We start from the raw sequence: 23091 nt of genomic DNA, 5'->3' as shown, positions 1-23091 counted from the left end.
TCGGAGGCCAATGTCGCTGCCATCTTTATAGCGTGCAAGACGCGACGTGGGCTCTATAAAGATGGCGGCGACACTGGCACCGATGCCCCAAACCAGGGCCTGTAACTTGGGAAGCAGGGGGTCCCTGAGGCAGAAATCAATGCGGTTCAGTTCAGGGGACCCCCTGCTCCTGCACACTATTAATAAAAATACATTAGAGCAGCTTCATTACCTTAGCGGCTGTCCGCTAAGGCAATGAAGGGGTTAAGGCACAATAGCATGTTTATTGTGGACAATTGCCCCCTATAAACATAGCAATATACAACACACATCCCCCCCGCCCCCTAACACATACAGTACAGTAATGGGCAAAAAACTATTATCCACATATGGATAATAATGCATTTGCCCATTTTAAATACATATAAATTACAATAAATACAGTAAATACATATTACACTTACCTTTTCGAGGCACCCACGATGAAGGCTGTCTTCATCCTCATCCTGCCCATGTCCCTCCGGTGCTGCAAAACATACTGTACACAAGAATAAAAATAGCCCCTAACCCCTTAATCACCTTAGCGGTCATTAACTGCTACAGTCATTAAGGGGTTTACCCGGAGAGGCGTGCACGACAAGGAGGTGAATGGCAGCTTAGAGTGTGAGCTCCATCCCCTCCGGCGTTTCAAATCGATCTAACTCCAGCAAAAACACAGCATCTGCATAATCCAGTATCTGCAGAACGTGTCTAAATATACAGACATGGCATCAACTAAGACTTTAAGAAAAAAAACACAGCCGGTGTCTACTTATTTTAAGAGCAAAGAGGCTGCCAGGGCTGACGTACCTGAATCTCCAGTGCAGACAGCATCAGCATCAGCAGACCCAGAATTGGACTCCGCACCTGAAGAACCAGACGATATGGATATAATGAGACGTAAAGACATGAAGGAGTTTTGCACCAATATGCAACAATTCTTTAAGTCTGAGCTTTGGGCACTTCGGAAGGATGTGGACGCAATAGGGGAGCGTACGGCCGCTTTGGAACTCAGAGCAGATGAGACAGCTACATCCACAGCAGAAACACAGGCTCAAATATCCGCTTTAAAGGCACAGGTCACTTCCCTAGAGGATAAAATTGAGGACGCAGAGAATCGCGACCGGCGCTGTAACATTCGGCTGAGAGGGGTCCCAGAAGCTATAACTGACCCAGAGGAATTTACCTCGAGGTGGCTGGAACATATATTTCCAGACATGGCTGCCAGAGACCTAGTTCTTGACAGATGCCACCGGGCACTGAGGGGACGACGATGTGGTGCTTAGATTCCACTGTTACCGCACCAAAGAAAAAACTTGCCGAATAGCAAGGGAACTGAAGGTAGTGGAGTTTGAGAAAATAAAATTCCAAGTGTATCAGGATCTGTCACCTGCCACACTAGCAAAAAGGAGAGCAATGACCCCAGTTACCAGAACGCTAAGAGATCAAGAGATTAGATATCGCTGGCTGTTCCCATGTGCCCTCATGGTCTTTAAAAACGGAGTGGCACATATCCTCAAAAATATGGAAGACACTGAGGGATTCCTTAGGAGGGTCCTAGGATCAACTCAGAGTTCCCCTCGCCATGCGGCGGCTAAAGATGGCGCCCCCGCGCAGCCATGAGCTAACCCACGACGGATACACTGAGCCCTGCATGAAAGACCCTCCACTAGCCACAACCGCCAGAATCTATGGTATGGACCAACCCCAACACTGCCCCTCATGCCCTCGGGACCGTTTGTGACCCCTTCCGCAGCTCTCACCAGTCCCTGGAGAAGAGAATCAGCGCCCTACAACGCAGCAGGTCCTACTCACATTTCCCCTGCTTCTTCCCTTGCTCCTTCCCCGAGGCGCGCGGGAACTTCACTGATCTTCGCGGGCTTGTCCAGTGACGTCATCACCCCGCACCGTCTTCCCGCGAGAGCTGGATCCCGGGCGCCTGCGCAGTAGAGGGAGGAAGCGGAGGTGCCTGCTGCCTTCTCCAAGATGGCCGCCGAGGAGTGCTGCCACGAACGGGACCTCCGGCGCCTGCGCAGAAGAGGGAGGAGGCAGGGGCGCTTACTGCCCCTACCAAGATGGCCGCCGAGGAGCGCTGCCACACGCGGGATCCCGGCGCCTGCGCGGAGGAGAGAGGAGGCAGAGGGGCTTGCTGCCCTCACCAAGATGGCCGTCGAGGAGCGCTGCCACACAAGATGAGGCTGACGGGGACACAGGCATAGAGGAGCTCTAGGCGCGCTGCAGGGAAGTGTGCATAGCAGCCTCCGCCTGTGCCTGTGTCCCAGAACATATCCATATACACGCATATAAAACATATTCAAACAATAAAAAGGATCTAAGGGAGGGAGGGGGGGGGGGGAAGGAAGAGAGGGGGGGGGAAGGAGGAGAGGGGGGAGAGGAGAAGGAGGAGATGGGGGAGAGGAGAAGGGGGAGATGGGGGGAGGAAGGAGGAGAGGAGATGCAGATGTACACACAATAAAAAGGATCTAAGGGAAAGGGGGGTGGGGGAGGAAGAAGGAGAGGGGGATGGAGGAGGAGGAGAAGAAGGGGGGTGGGAGAGAGGAAGAGAGAGAGATGGGAGGAAGAGGTGGAGTGAGGAGGGAGAGAGAATAGGTGGAAGAAAGAGGAGGAGAGGGGAGGAAGAAGGGGGGGAGGAAGAAAAAGGGCAACTGGTTGGGTAAACAAAAAACGAGCCAATCCCACCACAGGGTTCATAATATAAGGTTTAAAAAAAAAAAAAAAAAAATTAAATTACTTAAATCCCTCGACCACGGTCTAGAGAGACTAAACCCTATCACTCCCTATAAAGCGCTATCTGGGAAGCTAGAATCCCGACCTGAGATACCTTGGTGATGAGTACAGGAGCCGCTAAGATGCTGAACAACGTAGCCTCTGGAGGTATATAGATAGCGCAGACATAAGTGGGCAGGGAGACAGGTTATTTCCGCTACGTCTGTGGCACATGCACAGAGGGATCTCTGCATAGGGCTACTAGAAGACATGCAACTCACAATCTAAGAGGGGATAGGCTCTTTGGAGGGTATAGACAAACTGACGAGGATTAATCACTTGATAGGTTAGGCTCGGACTCACGGAGGGCAGGGTACATCTGTTCATCAGTGTAGATATCCTCATACATGGTAGAGTTACCCAGAAGAAAAGGGCTGCTATGGACATGATCATTTCAGACTGGAGGTATATGAGTTAACAGTCTCCAAGGAACTAAGTAGATGAGCTCCAAATTGGTAACGTGGTTCAGGGAGGGTGACAGAAGGTTAGACACAGGGCAAAGTTTTTCGTTATGTTTGGGAGGTGTTTATTGATATGCAGTTTCTGTTCCAGTTTCCATCGTTGAAGAGTTTAACGGAGTTACATATAGTAGCTGATTATGAAAAACACGCCGGCGGGATCCCCCGTATTGGCGTGCATGCATTTCCACTTTCGATCCCTGAGAAAGAGGGATCGCACACAAGTCCCAGGGAGGTCGGGTCCCAGCAAGACGGAGAGATTCCTCTATACTGTGTAAGACTGGACCAGGAGACCAACCCCATGGGCGCAAGAGACACACTCGGGGGCTCCCGAGGTGGATTCTTGTTTTTTTATTATTTGATGTCTCTGCCATATTGATGTTATATATGCATGTTATTTTTTGTTTCCTCCCTAATGTTTCTACCTACATGTGGTCCCCCATCCCCCGCCCTCCCACCCTCCCTTCCCCCCCTCCCCTCCCACCTCCCACCCTCCCACCTCTCCCTCCCTTCACCTCTCAGGGGAACATCGTCCACACCGTCAAAACACACAACAGATGGTACAGATGCGTCTCAGCACTACGGACCGGACATGCTCCAGGGATGGATTCTTGGGTGTGTCCAAAGATTTCACGAAGCTATCACACACACACTTTAATAAATGGCGTTGATACTTATTTCCCATAACGTACAGGGCTTTAACAACCCAACCAAACGGAAGTTGGCCTTTACAGACTATAAAAGGAAACATGCTGAAATCCTTTTTTTACAGGAGACACACTTTAGTAAATCAAGTACCCCTAAATATCTTGACAAAGATTTCACCCAGGTTTTCACATCAGCAGCAGCAGTCAAAAAACGGGGGGTAGCTATACTATTCCGGAACAGCATTCCGTTCGAGGTGCAGTTAACTAAACGTGATACGGATGGTAGATACATCATTGTTGTAGGAACAATTAGGGGGCAGAGAATCACGTTGGCCTGCTTATACGCTCCCAGCGAGAAGAACACGATCTTTTTCGATAAGTTTTTCAGAACCCTGAACTCAGTAGCCCAAGGGAGCGTCATGCTCGCGGGTGACTTTAACATAGTCATGCAACCGCACATGGATAGGTCAGGGGTCGTGGGTCAGTAGAACAAAGGAGCGGGTGTATCTTTGCGCCGGGGCCTCAAGACCAACCAGTTGTCAGATATATGGAAGGAACTACATCCGGCAGACAGGGATTACACTTTCTTCTCTCACCCACACGGCTCGTACAGCAGAATTGATTACTTTTTTGTGTCCTGTCAACTGGTTCCTAAGGTTACCCGAGCAGGGATCCATGATATTTCATGGTCAGACCATGCACCAATAGAGCTAAGGTGCAATAATATCCGAACTGATAGACCTGGGACGACCTGGAAACTTAATGAATCAATCTTAAAAATACCGGAAATATGTGATGTTATTGGCAACGAGATTGACCAATTCTTCAATATCAATACGGGCTCTGTTGACTCACAGCTTGTCCTATGGGAAGCCCATAAAGCAACGTTACGCGGCACGCTAATAAACATCACAGCCAGACGAAAGAGAGAAAGAGAGTCCAAAATTATGAATCTCCAAAACAAATTACAGACTTTCTCCTCTAACCATAAAATGAATTTAGACCCCAAAACCTTACAAGAGGTAAAAGATGTCAAAATTGAACTTAACATGCTACTAGCTTCCAGAGCTGACAATTCACTGAGTTGGTCAAAGAGAAAATTTTACGAGAAAGCGAACAGGCCGGATACAATGCTGGCCCGCATGCTAAAGGACAGGCAAGCTAAGAATAACATCCAAGCTATACGCTTAAAATCTGGTACCCCCACGTCTAATCCTCAGAAAATTGTAAACGAATTCGGCTCCTTCTATGAAACACTGTATAACGGTGAAAAAGTGGCACATAACTCTACAACGAGCGGTGCCCTAAGAGATTTCTTAGCCAGCTCGGAACTAGGGAGATTGACGGACACTGATAGAGCAGTTCTGAATGCTGACTTCACTATGGAAGAACTATCTCAGGCCATTAAAGAACTGAAGCCATCAAAGGCCCCTGGGCCTGATGGATTCTCAGGGCTTTACTATAAGAAATTTATAAAGCTGCTCGCCCCAAGGTTGCTCCGCATGTTTAACGCTATTTTAGCGGGAGCCCCCATCCCCAAGGAGATGTTAAAGGCGTCAATATCACTAATTCATAAAACTGGGAAAGACCCGCTAAACTGCAAAAGTTACCGGCCTATATCATTAATTAACACTGATGTTAAATTATACGCTAAATTATTGGCCAATAGACTTAGTCTCATCCTACCCAGACTTATACACCCAGATCAAGTCGGATTTATCAAGGGCCGGCAAGCAGCGGATAATACACGACGATTTATTGATCTGTTGGATTTGGCAAATAGTAAGGCAACTCAAAGCATGTTGTTAAGTCTGGATGCAGAAAAAGCTTTCGATAGGATAGACTGGCCATATTTAAAAGAGACGCTTGCGACATTTGGCTTTGGAGATCGGGTGAGTGAGGCGATTCTATCGCTGTACTCTGGCCCCACCGCCAGGGTCATACACCAAGGCTACCCCTCTCTGCCATTCCAAATAAAGAGTGGCACGAGACAGGGCTGCCCATTATCCCCGCTTTTATTTGCCCTATGTATCGAACCACTGGCGGCACAAATCAGAGGAAACCCAGACATCTCAGGGTTAAACGCATACTCCCAGACCCATAAAGCGGCCCTGTATGCGGATGACATCCTCTTGATTATCACAAAACCCCTTACATCCCTACCAAACCTCTTCGACCTACTAGATCGATTTTCTAAGGTCTCCGGCTTCAAAATCAATCATTCCAAATCGGAAGCCCTCAACATCAACCTCCCTAGACACATGGAGAAATTACTAAAATTAAATTTCAAATTTAATTGGCAACAAAACCACATAAAATACCTGGGTGTCCACATCACCAAAACTGTAAAAGACGTGTACAATGCAAATTACCCCAACCTGATTCGGACCTTAAAATCTGATTTACGGAAGTGGACATCCAAAAGGATATCCTGGATTGGACGTATCCATAGTGTCAAAATGAATTTACTCCCCCGTTTATTATACCTCTTCCAAACTCTCCCAGTGCCACTCAGTTGGAGGGACTTGCACTCACTTCAATCTGAAATATCCAAATTCATCTGGGGAGGTAAAAAACCGAGAGTAAGTAAATTAAATATAAAAAGATCTGTGGCGGCGGGCGGCCTGGCTGTACCCTGCCTGGTATCATATTACAAGGCGGCACAATTAAGTCAGATTGTACAATGGCATTCTAACCCAAAATTAAAGAGATGGGTGGAATTAGAAAATGCTGCATGTGCACCTCTGGAACTGAGCAGCTTAATTTGGTTACCTAAAACGGCGCGAAAATTTACCGCCATGCCGCTCTCCTCGATGACCAACTCAGTGTCAATTTGGGAGTCTACGAAATTTCGGCATTCCCTTATGACAAAAAATTCTATGGCAACACCCATTTGGAATAACCCTGATTTCGCTCCAGGTCTATCAGTCAGTAATATCTCAATCTGGAGACAGAGGGGCTACAATCGGATTAGAGATCTGGAGGGTCACGACAGAAAAATCAAAACATTCGACCATATCAGGGAAGAAAAAGAGATCCCTCACTCAGAATTCTTTAGATACCTCCAGATCAGGGCATTTTATAACAAACTTGCCCCATACCCCCTATTAACATCTTTCGAAAAGCTCTGTCTGGCTGAGACCGACACGAAGGGACTTACATCTCAGCTATACGGAGAAGTGATCAGTTCTGGTGAACATGAGCAGCAGATACCCTCATTCCGTTCTCAATGGGAAACAGATCTGAGAGAAAACTTAGAAGATGAAGAATGGAGCGCCATATATATGGCCACAGCGAAGAGCTCCATATGCACCACGCTCAAGGAGAACGCATATAAAGTCCTAATGCGATGGTACCTCACCCCACTGAAATTATCAAGGTTTGTGCCGGGTTCCTCTCCCCTGTGCCCCCGCCAGTGCGGAGGAACAGCCGACCTGTTACATATGCTGTGGTCTTGTCCACGGATCTCTCCACTGTGGGAGGCGATTAGACATTGGATACAGAGACTGTTTGATCTCACCATTCCCCCAGACCCGTGGTTGTTCCTACTGAACAGGCCATTGACGGGCCTTTCCAAAACAAATAACAAACTAATTGCCCATTTTGCAATTGCAACGCGGTGCGAGATCGCACCATTATGGAAACAATCTGATATTCCAACCATCCCAAAGATTCGGAATCGAATTTGGTTCATTTGCCAGATGGAAAAATTAACGAGTTTAGTTAATGATACTGGTGACAATTTTCTAAAAGTCTGGACGCCTTGGCTGGCACAGACAGATATCCCGGGGATTGAGAGGTCCTCAATATGGCTCTAATAACGGTAGGTGCGTTCTCCTTGGGAGGGGCTTACAGGAAGTATTCTATTCACCCAGGACCCCTTATAGCAGCATTATAACATAAGTAATAAGAGAGACGACTCAGCTTGCAAACATATGTGATGCTTAGCACGGAGCCACGTGTCGCACCTACTACCAACGCACTCCCCCTACCTCACCCCCAACCTACCCCTTTCCCCTCCCCATCCCGCCTCAACCTTCCTTTTTTTTTTTTTTTCTTTTTCTGTGAGTATGTATTGTCTCCCCTTTTAAGTTGAGTTATATGTGTCTGTTTGTCCATTTAAGTAGAGTCGGCTTGGACTATATAGTCCACACCAAAGTACCCAGAAGACCGGGTCCCGAAGCACAGCAGGGCCTCGTTGTTACTTATATAATTGTTAAAATATTGTTTGCATACAAGACAAAAGTATTCTGTAATGTATTTTATGCTGTCTTGATTCAATAAAATTTAAGTTATAAAAAAAAAAAAAATACTCCCAGACCCATAAAGCGGCCCTGTATGCGGATGACATCCTCTTGATTATCACAAAACCACTTACATCCCTACCAAACCTCTTCGACCTACTAGATCGATTTTCTAAGGTCTCCGGCTTCAAAATCAATCATTCCAAATCGGAAGCCCTCAACATCAACCTCCCTAGACACATGGAGAAATTACTAAAATTAAATTTCAAATTTAATTGGCAACAAAACCACATAAAATACCTGGGTGTCCACATCACCAAAACTGTAAAAGACGTGTACAATGCAAATTACCCCAACCTGATTCGGACCTTAAAATCTGATTTACGGAAGTGGACATCCAAAAGGATATCCTGGATTGGACGTATCCATAGTGTCAAAATGAATTTACTCCCCCGTTTATTATACCTCTTCCAAACTCTCCCAGTGCCACTCAGTTGGAGGGACTTGCACTCACTTCAATCTGAAATATCCAAATTCATCTGGGGAGGTAAAAAACCGAGAGTAAGTAAATTAAATATGAAAAGATCTGTGGCGGCGGGCGGCCTGGCTGTACCCTGCCTGGTATCATATTACAAGGCGGCACAATTAAGTCAGATTGTACAATGGCATTCTAACCCAAAATTAAAGAGATGGGTGGAATTAGAAAATGCTGCATGTGCACCTCTGGAACTGAGCAGCTTAATTTGGTTACCTAAAACGGCGCGAAAATTTACCGCCATGCCGCTCTCCTCGATGACCAACTCAGTGTCAATTTGGGAGTCTACGAAATTTCGGCATTCCCTTATGACAAAAAATTCTATGGCAACACCCATTTGGAATAACCCTGATTTCGCTCCAGGTCTATCAGTCAGTAATATCTCAATCTGGAGACAGAGGGGCTACAATCGGATTAGAGATCTGGAGGGTCACGACAGAAAAATCAAAACATTCGACCATATCAGGGAAGAAAAAGAGATCCCTCACTCAGAATTCTTTAGATACCTCCAGATCAGGGCATTTTATAACAAACTTGCCCCATACCCCCTATTAACATCTTTCGAAAAGCTCTGTCTGGCTGAGACCGACACGAAGGGACTTACATCTCAGCTATACGGAGAAGTGATCAGTTCTGGTGAACATGAGCAGCAGATACCCTCATTCCGTTCTCAATGGGAAACAGATCTGAGAGAAAACTTAGAAGATGAAGAATGGAGCGCCATATATATGGCCACAGCGAAGAGCTCCATATGCACCACGCTCAAGGAGAACGCATATAAAGTCCTAATGCGATGGTACCTCACCCCACTGAAATTATCAAGGTTTGTGCCGGGTTCCTCTCCCCTGTGCCCCCGCCAGTGCGGAGGAACAGCCGACCTGTTACATATGCTGTGGTCTTGTCCACGGATCTCTCCACTGTGGGAGGCGATTAGACATTGGATACAGAGACTGTTTGATCTCACCATTCCCCCAGACCCGTGGTTGTTCCTACTGAACAGGCCATTGACGGGCCTTTCCAAAACAAATAACAAACTAATTGCCCATTTTGCAATTGCAACGCGGTGCGAGATCGCACCATTATGGAAACAATCTGATATTCCAACCATCCCAAAGATTCGGAATCGAATTTGGTTCATTTGCCAGATGGAAAAATTAACGAGTTTAGTTAATGATACTGGTGACAATTTTCTAAAAGTCTGGACGCCTTGGCTGGCACAGACAGATATCCCGGGGATTGAGAGGTCCTCAATATGGCTCTAATAACGGTAGGTGCGTTCTCCTTGGGAGGGGCTTACAGGAAGTATTCTATTCACCCAGGACCCCTTATAGCAGCATTATAACATAAGTAATAAGAGAGACGACTCAGCTTGCAAACATATGTGATGCTTAGCACGGAGCCACGTGTCGCACCTACTACCAACGCACTCCCCCTACCTCACCCCCAACCTACCCCTTTCCCCTCCCCATCCCGCCTCAACCTTCCTTTTTTTTTTTTTTTCTTTTTCTGTGAGTATGTATTGTCTCCCCTTTTAAGTTGAGTTATATGTGTCTGTTTGTCCATTTAAGTAGAGTCGGCTTGGACTATATAGTCCACACCAAAGTACCCAGAAGACCGGGTCCCGAAGCACAGCAGGGCCTCGTTGTTACTTATATAATTGTTAAAATATTGTTTGCATACAAGACAAAAGTATTCTGTAATGTATTTTATGCTGTCTTGATTCAATAAAATTTAAGTTATAAAAAAAAAAAAAAGGGGTTTACCCACCCTCACCCACTTACCCAGTCGGGCCTACAGTAAATACCCTCCCCCACTACCCATCCCATGAGGCCTAACCACCCTCACCCACTAACCCCCTAACCCAGGTGGGAGGCCTACCCACATACCCTTGGGGCCAATACCCCCTTCCCCCACCCCCAGTACCCATAAGAAAAACAATACACAGCCCCACAATAACCATCATTATATTTATTCTATACATAACCCACCCCCTATGCAACCCCATAAATACATGATTATTATTTTACATACAGGGTTAATACCCCAGGCCCACGGGAGTCCCCGGTGGGCCTTACAGGTTACCTCACAGACCTACAGTAGCCCAGCACCTGGTTTCAAACAGGGTCTGGAGGCCTATGGGTGGTCCCCGCCAGGCACCTTGGTCCACCAGGTGGTCTCCGCGGGTCACCGTGGGCCACAATGGGGTCTCCATGGGTAGGCCCACGGCTGTTTGGGGCTGACTCTGATTGGCTGAAGCAAAGCCTCTGTCACATGGTCTAATTGAGCCAATCAGAGTTGGGATTTCATTTCCACGCTCTGATTGGCTAGCGTACCATGTGTCGCCGGCCATCTTTGTTTTGATGACATCATCTTAAAGGCAATTGAAGCTCAGCCATTCTGATTGGCTGGCGTCATTGCCTTTAAATGACGTCATCATTTATTTTTTTCCCGAATCACATGTTTTTCACGGCCCAATTAGGGCCGTGGGAAACATTTGACCAAAATGTGACGTCATAGGCCTATAAAAGCCTATGTCGTCCCATTTTTAAGCCAGACGTTGAGGAGGGAACACCTCCCCTCCTAAGAAGAAAAGAAGGGCGTGACGTAAGAAGATGGAAGAAGACGGAGAAGACGCCAAAGAAGAAAAGAAGACACCAAGACTGACGTAAAGGATTACAAATAGAAGAAAGAAGACACTGTTGTGGATTGTAAGGGTTTATTATTTTATGGTTACCTTTGGATTGGTTCCAGTGCTTCCGGGTCGCCTGGATTTCGGTGAGTGGGCATCTAATGGTAAGTAAACAAAAGAAAAGTTTATTATTTTAACTTTTACAGGTTTTTGTGATTTTTTATTCATGTCTTTTATTTTTTCATTCCCATTTAATGCCCCTGAATGTATCTATGTCCCTATGGATATACATACATTCACGGACACTGAATGGGTGTATTCTATGTGATTTTTGGATGTAAATGCATTGTTTTTTATGCTCTATTATTGCCCCTGTATGTTATGTATATCTATCTATATGGAAAGATATAAAGGGATAATAAATGATTGTTTTGCTAATGTTTATGTTCTTTTCATGTATGTCTGATGTACTGTATTTAGCAGCTTTATTTATACATTGGTGTGAATAATGTAATTTGTATTTAGTTACAGGTTTTTTTTAATGGCTTCTTTCTGGTAGTTAGATTGGAATGATGGTGGTTATTTTCAATTAGAATTCTTTTGGCAATGGTTTGGCTTTAGGAATTGAATAGGGAATTGTATAATTGATTTGTATTGTATTGTAATTGGTTTAGGAAATTGATTAATTGATTGATGTTAAATGTATTTATGTTGCTTAGTTTCTATTTGATTTTCATGATGGCATTGGTGGTTAGGGTACATTGTTCATAGTGTATTTTATTTTTACATATATTTTGCATAGTGTTACATGATGCACAGATTAATTGCATCATGTACACACTCAATGCAATTGTGTGACATTTCATATACATTTGTGTAGCTGCTGGTTTGTTGGTTTATTTTTGCAAGTGCTGCTGGATTAATTGTAACATACAATGTGGTGATTTTAAGATTAAGAATTCATGTTTTGATTTATGTGTTTTATAATGGGCAAATAATCTATTATCCATATCTGGATAATAGTTATTTTGCACATTATTGTACTGTATGTGTTGGGGGGGGAGGGGGGGATTGATGTATTTAATGTATGTCAGGTTTATTTTTTTTACTTACAGGGTTGGTTCCTTTTGGTCTGCGGGAGACCTCTGGAGTCCACCTGAGGTCTCCTCGGGCTTTCCATGGGTAACAGGCTGGAGGTGTCCACGGGGACACCTGCGGGGAAGAACTGGTGGCCCCACCTGGGGGCACCGCAGACCCGTAGGGACCACCCGTGGGTCCACAGACCCCCATGGGAACCACCGAGGTCCCTCAGACACCTGTGGGTCTGACCTGGGGCCCCCCAGACAGAAATTTATGTAAAGCAAGAAATTTTTCTAAGTCCAGCTTTTTTTGCGGCTACCTTGAGTTGACATGTTTTTTGAACGCAACTTTCGAGTTCGCTAAGGTTGCGTAGCTTAGTGCATCCCGCTTAAGGGCAGAATTTCACGCAAACAGGGTAATGAACGAGCAAAGTTGGACTTAGAAATATTTCCAGATAAAAATTGACTTTTAGAATGCAAAGTGCCTCTTGTGCCTCTAGTGAATCGTGTTCAGCGCAACATCACGTTCTAAGAGCACTTTGCGTTCTAAAAACGACTTATCGGAGCTTAGTGCATGACCCCCAATGTCTCAATTTTATAATAGGTGTTTAGTGAATAGGCCCCAATAACTCACAGTCATAAGTTGTTTTATGTAAGTCCATTTAAAGTTATTTATAAATATAAATATTTTTTTTGCAAAATTTATTCTGTGTTATTCATGTGTGCTCATAAATAGATGGAATCAGGCGCTAAAAAAAATCTATAAGTTACTTATACACTTATATCAATGTATATAAAATGTAAAGTGCTTACTATAAATATATTGAATAAATGAGTACTTTGGTATTAGGTGATACCTTTTTTCTTTGGACTAACAATTGATATCATAGGACAAGCTTTCGAGAGTGTTCCTCTCTTCCTCAGGTCGAGAGGAGAACTCTCGAAAGCTTGTTCTATGATATCAATTGTTAGTCCAAATAAAAGATAGGTATCATCTAATAGTGAAGTATTCATTTATTCTGCACTATCGCAACTGGACTAACACGAATATTTCTGTTTTATAAATATATAGGTATACAAACTAAAGTGCTACCTTCAAAAGTGGTGTGTATATATAAAAGCTTGATCATTTGAGGTGCTGCTTGATACTGTATGTCGACTGGTCCCACAGCCCATAAAAGAAAGATTCTTGAATTTTTAGCACTACTCCAAAAGGTACAGGATGTAGAAAAGTGATGTCAAACATTAGGGAAGCTCCGCAACTATCGCACAGTCATGGAGGAAGCTCAGGAAGCATTGGCACCACCTTCTTCACATCGCAGATGAGCGATTTGTACATGTGTACAGTGGCGGTCGATCTGAGTCTAAGTCGGCTAGATCCGCGGCTCTCAGATTATCCCGGTTAGGTGCGTTTTTTTGTCGTTTTCGCCCGGAGTGAACTGCGTTATTTTCGCGCTCGTGATATTAGCATTTTATTCTCGCTGTCTGCAATACTGCAATGCCGTGTAAAAACTCAGGGGGGAATTTGCAAGCTGTTGTCTTGGAAATCTAATACCTTTGCGGTTCAACCTACTGCACCGACACACTTTATTCGAGCAAATACCCAGTATGTACCTGGCAGATACCTGGAATGCGCCGCTCCTCACCTCTGACAAGCCCCGTTGCATTTGCCTTCCCAGCCTGGTTCATGCCTGGCTGACGGGCGGCTGATCTGTTAAATGATAATGATTAGGATTTAATAGGCTGCAATGCTTCTCGTGTCTACCAGATGGCATAAATTCATGAATTGTAATGCAGTATATATATATATATACTGTGCAGTATTGCAGCCAGCGGGAATAAAATGCTTCAATCCCTGCCTGGAAAATAACGCAATGCACTCAGGCAGAAAACAGTCACAAACCTCAATACACCCGGGTATACCCGAATTCGTGGGACTAGCCGAGCTCGAATAAAGTGTGTCGCCAGTGTACATCAGTACACAGTCTGTGTGTGCGCGCGCAGTAATTGTAAATTTGCATATTTAAAGTATACAGTACATGCATTTGCAGTGCTATTCTGCAGTACAGTATGTCTCAGTATGTCTCATTTGAAAATTGTTGAAACGCATAGGCGTGTACTGTACTGTAACAGTGTCACATTTCGGCATATACATCGCTCTCCCCTCGCTCAGGATAATTAACTGCACTGCAGGGTATTTCAACTTCTTATCTTCTCTACAATGCAGTACATCTCTCCCACACCATTCCTTTGAACGTGTGTCTGGTTTCAATCACATTCCTGCTTGACAGCAGGAATTTACTGCGCATGCACCTGTAACTTCGCCTGTAACTTCGCCCACCACTGCTTGCTTGCCTGAGTGAGTGACCAAAAAAAATTTTTTTTAATTTTTTTTATTGTAATTTTTTTTTCTCCACAAGCCTGAAAAAACTATCTTACTGTATTACGATATTCAATCTGTGCTGTAGCTTTTGACTACGACCCTGTGCATTTGACTGCACATGGTTGATTTGTGTGCTTTTTATGTACTGTATTTGGGTGTGTATTATTATGATGAACTGCCTTTTGAAATTAAAGTATGTCTTTAGCTTTGAACTTCATGCAGCTGTACCCTGTAGCCCCCTCCCCCATGAACGCTAGCTCAAGGATTTAAAATTCCACGGAGTCGTTAATTTTCTGAATCTTGCCATTGTGTTCTTAATCCGTCCATAGCCGAGCTACAAAGCCTCACTGCGCCTGCTTGTAATCTTTTTTGAGATGGGAGCTGCTTACTGCGCATGAGTCACCCAACCCCCCCCTCTCCACAGAGTTGTTAATTTACTGAATCTTGCCATTGTGTTCTGAATCCGTCCATAGCCGAGCTACAAAGCCTCACTGTGCCTGCATGTAATTCTCTTTGAGATGGGAATTTTGAGGCTTTGTTTACGGCAACGCTTTGGAAAATCCCTTCTCGAATTTGATATGCACAGAGCATCACCTCTCTATGCGCCTGTGTGTAATCCTCTTTTGGATGGAAGCTAGTTTATTCCTGCTCATGCGCCTGTAACTTCACCCACCACTGCTTGCTTGAGTGCCTCCCCAAAAAATTTTTTAATTATGATTTTTTAACTGTTATTTTACCCACAAGCCTGCAAAAACAATCTTGATATTACGATATTAAATCTGTGCGTTTGCCTGCACATGGTTGATTTGTGTGCTTTTTATGTACTGTATTTGGGGGGTGTAGGGATCAAATTACAGTATTATGATGAACTGTCTTTTGAAATTACTGTACTCTACAGTACAGTATGTTATTTCTTTGAACTGCTGCACAACTAATCCTTCATCCCTCCCCCCCACACACACACACACACAAACTCTTATCGACAGACACCTCCACAGAGTCATTCATTTTCTGAAGTTTGTTAGTCATTGTGTTTTTAATCCGTCCCTAGCCGAGCGTCAACCGCCTCACTGCTCCAGCGTGCACTCTAATCCTTTTAGAGATGGGAGCTTGCTGCTTACTGCGCATGAGTCACCCAACCCCCTCTCTCCACAGAGCCTCAGTGCGCCTGCGTGTAATCACCCCCCCCCCCCCAACCCTTTGAGGCTTTGTTTACGGTAACGCTTTGGAAAATCCCTTCTCGATTTTGAAATGTAAATCTGATTTGCACAGCATTGTGAGAATTGAGAGTTAAAAAAACCATTAACTGATTCATGTTGTTTTGTCATTCATTCTTATTCATTGGTGTACTGTAGGTGTGGGGGGGGGGGGGTTTGTGGCTGTTGTCAATGATTATGATTCGCAGGAATGTAAACAAATATTTATTTTATTTTATCAGGAACCAAAAAACACAAATATAAAAATAATCATGAATAATAAATAATGCAGTCTTTATTAAGATATTTTGGCAGATTGAAATTGGATAAACATTTAGAAAACATTTGTAAAACATGGGGAAACATGAATAATGCACATTTATAAGAATATTATTTAATAATATATACAGTAATGTATATATATATATATATATATATATATATATATATATATTATTTTTTCCGTCTTTATCTTGTTCCTCATTCTGTGTACAGTACAGTAGTTCATTGAGAGAAGAGAGGTTTTGTGTACATTATTACTGCTGTTTATATACTGTACATTTGACTGTACAAACAGATTAGACTGGACACAACACCCCACCTCCCCTCAGGCCACCCTTTTTTCCTGAAACGACAAGAAAACAAAAAATGAGTGCAGTTATGTGCGTACTGTATTATGGCATTGTGGGATGTGTAGTACTACTGTACATGGCTGGTGATGCTTTCTCTGGAAAGAAAAAAATTGAGCAGTTAGTAGGCAGTTACTTTAGTACTGTCAAACTAGTCTATAATGGAACTACTGTATACTCTGACTACTGTTAAATACTGGTAAATACTATGTACTGTAACCTGATGGCTGGTGCTGCTCTCTCTGTAAAGAAAAAACTGTAACTAATGTATACTCTGACTATTGGGAAAGAAAAAATCTGTGCCATATTTACCTGTATCATACTGTACTTACAATACTACAGCACAGTACTACTTTCCTGATGCTTGCCCATTACACGCGATCACAATGGGCCACACAGTGGCAATATGGTCTATATATCTATTGCAGCGTACCACGGTGAGTACATCGTTCCAAAAACTCATTATGCCTTTCAACAACTCGTCCTTTTTGGAGGGTTTTGCCACTTTCCGGATATGGTCCTTCAGCTGATGCCAGACCATTTCGATCGGATTGAAGTCTGGCGATCTGTCATTGGAAAAAAGGACAATTTGTTTAAGAGATACAGTACAGTACACAGTAAAAACAGAGCAAAAAAAATGAGACACGGTTACCGCACTTACTCCGCTGGCGTCTTCACCCAGTTGATACCGCGCTCAAGGATATGCGCTGTTGACGCGGTGTGCTTTGGATCGTTGTCCTGGTAGAAGCGGTGACCATTCGGGAACTCGCGTGTGATGTATTGCACTATTTCAGGGACAATGTTGTCTTGCAAGAAAGCTTTATTCATGATTCCTATAGCAAGAAAAGAAAAGTGCTCAAAAAACTGCATAATAGTACAGTACAGTGCATACAGTAAGGCTACACTAGTAAAGTACAGTGCATAAGGCTACATTATATTTGATATATTTTACCTTCAAAGATGACAATGCATCCTGGTCCACGCCTAGAGATGGCACCCCACACATGCAGCTTCACGGGGTGTTTTGGCCGTGGCTTCAAAGATATTCGGCCTTTTTTGTGGAATGCAAAGCTTGCAAATCTCTCCAGCGACACAGTAGACTCGTCAGTGAAGATGCAATCCTGGAAAGTTTTCCCACTGTCGATCCATGCCCGGGCCTGGACCACTCTTTTGATTTTGTTTGCGTCCCTTATCATGGGGTACGCTCTGTAATGACAAGGAATAAATAATTTTAGCGGTACAGTACAGTTTCCTAAACAACACTTTTACCTCCTGTACTGTCCAGTACTAACCTCACACGTCCATATTTCCATCCAATGTTGCGTCTCATCTTCTTTATGCTGGTCTCGGATACAGTAAGATTGTGTTTTTCCTGCAGAGTGTATTTGACCCTTAATGCACTCTTCTCATCATTCTCCTCACTTATTTTGTCAACCAGAAGAGTTGTCTCCCTACAATGTAAAGAAAAACATTCCGGTAAGTAAAAATATTAGAGACAGTAGATCAACAGGATACAATATATTGTTCTATTAATATGCAGCAATATAAAACTGTTGTAATATAAATATAAATATACAAAATATATATACTGTTGTAATATAAATATAAATATACAATATATATATACTGTTGTATTATAAATCAACAGAAATAACAAAAATATTAGATACAGTACTGTAGATTTTTATAAGTTTTATAAATATACTTACACGTTAGTTACCCTTGGTGCCCTTTTGCGTTCTCTGTTTTTTCCGTGTGCATGATAGCTCATGGTGGTTGCTGGCACAACGAGGCCAGAAGTAGCAAACCAGCGTTGGATAGCAGCAATTCAGTGTCCGCTCGTGTACATCGCCTTAATTCGCATGCTGAGATCCTTGGAAATCTTTTTAACAACCATTGCTGTGAGTGAAAGAAATACAGTACAAACACAAGAATGTATATTTGATGTTTAGTCGATGTGTATTCAATGTGCAGTGAATCCACAAAATGGATGGTGTATTTATACGGTAATGACTCACATTAGAGTATGCCCACTTTCAACACCTGGAGCTCGCCGCCATGCATAAAAGGTTACACACTTTGCATAGCCCACCACTCGATGATCTTTATCTGAGCTTGCCCTTGTCCAGATACTGCATTGTGCCACCTGCTTCCATGGAGCAACCCCGATTCTACGGACGCAGGAACCCACTCGACACTGCCGTGCCTGTCAAGCAGAAAAAGTGAAAGGCGGTTGCCGTTTCCATGCCAAGGCAAAAGCGACAGGCTAAGGCCAATAAAGAAAACCTTCTGCTGACCAAAAGGCTAAGGGTTTTCAGAGACGTCAGCCTTATTATGTCAAGAAGATATACGGTGATGTACTCTCGACGCAAAACGATTGGCAGCCAACCCATCGAATCCGCAGACCACTTCCTCACATACCCTTCGACGACTCTGCCGCCGCTGTCCCGGAAATCTTCAGCCCGTCTTCTCCACCCCTCGTCCTCGACGCTGCCGCCGCCCTCCCAGAAACCCACAGGCCATCTTCTCCAGTTCTATCCAACGACGCTGCCGCCTCTGAAATCCATGGGTCACTTTCTCATTTGCTCTTAGACGACTCTGCTTCTCGCCCGGAAATCCAAAGGTCACTTTCTCCATCCCTCTTCGACGACGCTGCCGCTTCTCCTCTACCGGATATCCACAGGTCACCTCCTCCACCCTTCTTTGACGACGCTGCCGCTTCTCTTCATGGAACCCCTATTTCATCCTCCGTTGCACCCATCCACCCAGATGTCCACACGCCATGCACAAGAAGCAGCTCGTTAGACCAGATGCTGAATGGGATAAGTGTGGATCTCCCCGGGAACTCTATTGTGCTAGCAAAGATAGATTTGCTTCTTGAGACCATGTTAAATGTGGAGCAACAGATGCTACATATGGATCAACGGATGATACATATGGATCAACGGATGATACATATGGATCAACAGATGGATCGATGGATGGAGAAGAGAGAGGCTGACATAGCGGGTAAACATCATTTGCTCGGTGTTAATGCCCCTGTTTCCCCGACGCCGGAGCAGGGGGGTGACATGGATGTGATGAATGGGAGCATCGGCCCCCTTTCATCACCAAGCGCACCCCCTCCACCAGAAGATGTAGTGTACATGTATGCCGTTGAGGAGGACATGACAACGTGAGCCTTATTATGTCAAGAAGATATTCGGTGATGTACTCTCGACGCAAAACGTTTGGCAGCCAACCCCTCGAATCCGCAGACCACTTCCTCACATACGCTTCGACGACTCTGCCGCCGCTGTCCCGGAAATCTTCAGCCCGTCTTCTCCACCCCTCATCCTCGATGCTGCTGCCGCCCTCCCAGAAACCCACAGACCATCTTCTCCAGTTCTATCTGACGATGCTGCCGCCTCTGAAATCCATGGGTCACTTTCTCCATCCCTCTTCGACGACGCTGCCGCTTCTCCTCTACCGGATATCCACAGGTCACCTCCTCCACCCTTCTTTGACGACGCTGCCGCTTCTCTTCATGGAACCCCTATTTCATCCTCCGTTGCACCCATCCACCCAGATGTCCACACGCCATGCACAAGAAGCAGCTCGTTAGACCAGAGGCTGAATTGGAAAGTGTGGATCTCCCCAGGAAATCTATTGTGCTAGCAAAGATAGATTTGCTTCTGGAGACCATGTTAAATGTGGAGCAACAGATGCTACATATGGATCAACGGATGATACATATGGATCAACGGATGCTAGATATGGATCAACAGATGGATCGATGGATGGAGAAGAGAGAGGCTAACATAGCGGGTAAACATCATTTTCTCGGTGTTAATGCCCCTGTTTCCCCGACGCCGGAGCAGGGGGGTGACATGGATGTGATGAATGGGAGCATCGGCCCCCTTTCATCACCAAGCGCACCCCCTCCACCAGAAGATGTAGTGTACATGTATGCCATTGAGGAGGACATGACAACCCCGTCAAGACCACGCCAGGAGACAACACGGCGACCAAGACCAGAGGAAAGCTTCCTCCCAGACAACCTACCATCGCCCGCCGCCTCAAGAACACCCGCTCGCAGAAGACCTACATTCGCTCGCATCGATACGGTGCCCGACATCACCCTGTGCGATCTGCCACTGGCGCTCAGGGAGAAGTATAGGGTGATGAGTGCTGGTGCACCCCACAAGTATGCCTTGTTACTTTTTAAGCACCATGTTCCCTACTCGTTGCACTGCGACTGGGCCTTCAGAGTGAAATACGAAGGAAATCGCGTAAAAAAGGCGCTTCCTACCAATTTAAGAAAGAACATTCTGGACGAAATGCGGCGCTTTTATCCAATTACAGATCCTGTAATGAAAGGCGTTCGAGACTGCATTAATGGCGTTTTGCGCCATGCAAGGAATCGGCCGTGGACGGACAATGTGGTGGACTTTCTTGTTTAATCACGGGAACTGTAAGACCATTCTGTTGTGCTGAACTGTGCTGTACTGTACATGTTTTGACCTGCTGAACTTAAATAAAGGAGATGTTTTGACCTGCTGTACTGTACAGGCGTACCCCGGTTTAAGGACACTCACTTTAAGTACACTCGCGAGTAAGGACATATCGTCCAAAAGGCAAACGGCAGCTCACGCATGCGCTTGTCAGCACGACCTGAACAGCAATACCGGCTCCCTACCTGTACCGAAGCTGTGCGCAAGCGGGGAGACTATAGAGCCTGTTACAAATGCGTTATTTACATCAGTTATGCATGTATATGATGATTGCAGTATAGTATGTGCATCGATAAGTGGAAAAAAGGTAGTGCTTCACTTTAAGTACATTTTCGCTTTACATACATTCTCTGGTCTCATTGCGTACGTTAATGCGGGGTATGCCTGTATTTAACTTACTGTTTTAACTTGCTGTACACACACACAGGACCTGCACAATTCCAGTCCCTGAGGGCCGCAAACAGGCACGGTTTTCAAGGTTGTTCTGAAAACCGGGCCCGTATGCTGCCCTCGAGGACTGTAGTGGTGCAGGCCCGACTGACTGTTTTGCACACCATCCCACTGTACTGTATACTGTATGTTTCTTTAATAAAGGAGATGTTGCGTTTTGTATACTGTATTTTATGAATAAAGATTTTTTTTAATCACAGGTAAGACCATACTGTTGTGCTGAACTGTATTGTACATGTTTTAACCTGCTGTACTTAAAGAAAGGAGATGTTGTTGTGTGCTTTTTAACTTGTATTTATACAGAAATGTTTTAACTTGCTGTACACACACACAGGATCTGCACAATTCCAGTCCCTGAGGGCCGCAAACAGGCACGGTTTTCAAAGGTTACCCTGAAAAGCGGGCCTGTTTGCTGCCCTCGAGGACTGTACTGGTGCAGACTGTTTTGCACACCATCCCACTGTATATGTTTTGACTTGCCGTTCTTTAATAAAGGAGATGTTGCGTTTTGTATATTTTATGAATAAAGAATTTGTTTTTAAAACATGTGACTGTAAACCATACTGACTGACTGTAAATGTTTTTACTTTCTATACATAAATGTTTTCACAACTGTAGCAATAAACCATACACCTGTTGATGTTTTGAATTGCTGTGGACTTAAAATGTTTCTACATAGTACAGTATTTGTAAATAAATGTTTTTGTACTTACTCCACCAATAAAAGAACATGTTGATTTGTTTTACATTGTTCCATTGGCTCCTTTGCTACTGTAACAAAATACAGTGTTTATAGAATGTCGAGGCATACTGCACTGTATACTGTAGGCATGCTCAGTACAAGAGTATTAAAAAAAATAGAAGACACATACAGTACTGTACTGTACTGTATGTACTGGCACTTTATAGAAGACACATACTGTATGTACAGTACTGTAATACATGTAGAATAAATGCATAGTTTTTATTTTTTCGGGTTTATTACACAGTATACTGTTTATAAAAAAGTATTGTATACTGTACGGTCGGAAAACATCAGCATACTGTTTCAGGTCCAGTATTCTATCCTAATCAATAACAACAGCCACTAAACTGTAGACTACGGTACGTGGCTTTTTAAATCCGATTCAGCAATGTGCAGGCATTGTTACACAAGGGGATATTATGCATCGAAATCCCTCCATTAGCCGTTTTCTTTTCTGAGGAAAAACAAAAAGAAACGTTTTACTGTAATGGTCAGCCCCCTAAAGAAGTTCTCAACCAGTCCCACCAATAATTTTCTCGGGGGGCATCTCCTGTTCAAATACACATGCGCATGCGCCTACCGTCGATGTAATGACACGCATACTGTATGCATTTCAAGAAGGTTCCAATGCGCATGCGTCTAGCGTTCCACCAATTGTTCAGTATCTGCAGTACAGTACTGTAGAAGTCGCTCAGTGCTCAGCCAATGATATTGCTTACAGGAGAATCGCTTGACTTTTGAATCACACCGATATTGATACTGTATTGTCAAAATAAAAAAAACACAGAAAATAATACG

The sequence above is a fragment of the Ascaphus truei genome, chromosome 4, assembly GCF_040206685.1.
Source record: "Ascaphus truei isolate aAscTru1 chromosome 4, aAscTru1.hap1, whole genome shotgun sequence".
NCBI classification, from domain to species: Eukaryota; Metazoa; Chordata; class Amphibia; order Anura; family Ascaphidae; genus Ascaphus; species Ascaphus truei.
Note: the sequence above shows the minus strand (reverse complement) of the source record.